This window comes from Adiantum capillus-veneris, chromosome 28 (assembly GCF_014529385.1).
Source record: "Adiantum capillus-veneris isolate H3 chromosome 28, ASM1452938v2, whole genome shotgun sequence".
NCBI classification, from domain to species: domain Eukaryota; kingdom Viridiplantae; phylum Streptophyta; class Polypodiopsida; order Polypodiales; family Pteridaceae; genus Adiantum; species Adiantum capillus-veneris.
The window spans coordinates 80972503-80974802 of NC_140958.1; the positions used below are offsets into that span (position 1 = coordinate 80972503).

The 2300-nt window shown below is 38.0% G+C and overlaps 1 pseudogene; it reads left to right on the plus strand.

The window, feature by feature from the left end:
• The first annotated feature begins 986 nt into the window (after positions 1–986).
• Positions 987–1634, plus strand: LOC147420763 (uncharacterized; annotated as a pseudogene).
• Positions 1635–2300: the final 666 nt, after the last annotated feature.

Below are 2300 nucleotides of genomic sequence, written 5' to 3' on the forward strand. Positions count from 1 at the left end.
ATGAGAAGTTCGAAGCTTTCTGCAAAGCTTTGGGCTTACTCCCCTTTGTGGACTAATCATGTCCTCAAGGCATGGCACTTCCCTTTACTCTATGTGCTAGCTCTCGTTCACCGTATCATTCTAGGGTGGATTTGTTATCATATACATGTGGTAGTGATGTGTGTGAACACACTTAGGACCGCCACGGCATTTTTTCTCTCACTAGGAGGCTTTTTTCCCCGCGCATTGTAAATACGCCCATCACTCTAGGGCTAACTCATCTTTCCATTGCACACTAAGTAATATAATCTCTATTGTGTGCCTTGATATCCCTTCATCTTCTCCAAGCTGCGTGTGTTTTCCTACAACCCTAATTCTTACAGACAATTACTATGAGTGTCATGATAGTCCAAGTCCGGGAGACCCAAGTGTAAACAAAACTCGTAGTCTTGTTAAGAGGTAATTCTACTGGTCTAGAATGTATAAGGACCTCCTAGAATTTGTGGTTACATGCAATAAATTCCAGATCAATAAAGCTGAAAGGCTTAAGATGGGATGACTACTCCATCCATTAGACATTCCTTCACGAAAATGGGAGAGTATCTCCATGGACTTTGTAGTTGGATTACCTAGAACATAGAGGTGGCATGATCTATTGGGTAAAAGTGGATAGATTAACCATGTTAAAACTCATGATTGGCTAGATAATTGTAGAAAATCTATATCGACTATATGGGTTACCATTAGACATTGTGTTAGATAGACGTAGGAAGTTAAATAGCCATTTTTGGAGAGTTTTGTTTAAGAAGTTGGAAACTAAACTAAGCATGAGCACAGGTGAGCATCCTCAAACGGATGGTCAAACTAAAAGGGTTAATCAAATTCTAAAAGATATGCTACAAGCATATGTAAGTAAACAAAAAACTAATTGGGAAGAGTACTTACCTATAGTAGAGTTTGCATACAATAGTGCTAAGCACTCTTCCATTGGTGGATATAGTTTATCCATGTTAATGTATGGGTTTCAGCCTAGAGTTCCTTATGCAGTAGGGTTGCAAAAGGAAAAAGTTCAGGCAACTAAAGACTTCCTAGAACTTCAAAGATATGAATAATGCTTAAACTTGTTAAATATAGTAGTAAAAGGGCTCAAGATAGAACAAAGACATACATTGATTTGCATAAAATGTATCTCACCTTTGGGAAGCGGAGCAAGTTTATTTGAAAGTGCCTGAAAATTTTGAACCCATGAAGATGGGACCATGTTCAAAATTATCGCCAAGGTATTTTGACCTTACACAATACTAAAGAAAGTTGGAGATATGGCTTACAAACTCCAATTACTAGGTACAAATGGCATACACCCAATATTCCACGTTAGCAGACTCAAAAAGAAGTTGGGTCAATCTAATAGTCTTATTCAAGATTATCAGATAGTGGAACTCATAGGTACTCAATCTCTTCCACATGAACCAAAGAAAATACTAAACACTAGAGAGGAAATGGCTAGAAATACAATTTATAAAGAGTATTTAGTCAAGTGGAAAAATTGTACTGAAGAAAGTTCAACATGGGAGCGAGTAAGCACTCTTCGAAAGAGATTCCCTAACTTTAGGATTGTTCCTTCCAAGAAAATTTTCGAGGATGAAAATTCTTAAGAGGGAAGGAATGTAATATATCCTATGGTTAAGGTGTAATATAAATGGCCTATGAAATTTGAGAGTAGCGGAATTAGGAAATTAAGGAAAGCACTTTTGTGAGAATACTTTGTGAGCATAGAGGGTGAACTTAATTGATGGTAGCAACATAAACATAGTATTTAGTTAACTTGGCATGAACAATACTTTTGCAAGAGAGAGAGTTTAGAGAACATGATAGCAGTTGAGGACCGGTTTTATGTGGAGCCAGTCCCCCTTCCAATAGGAATTTTTAGTATATTATAGATTCTCCCATAAAGAGAGACTTGGTCAATACATTCTTTGTGTTCCTTGTGACCTAGTGATGCAATGAAGATGGAAAGCTTCATGCATCACGAGCATAACATAGACATTGCAAAAAGTATTAATTATCCCAAGCCTCAGTCCCAAGGCCTCAAACACCTTCAAAGGTGGAGTTAGCTAGCGGGGAATGAAGGTAGGGAACAGGAAGAAGAGGCATTCCATAGGAGAAAGAAGTAGTTCCTCACTTATCATCACTCTTCTTGCTAGCATACATAATAGCATAGTAATGAAGATGGAGAAGATGGCAAGCTTAAGCATTGAAGCATGGCTCTTGGTTGGATTTGCATTCCATAGCCAAGAGTGTTGCTGTAGGCTCTCAACTTA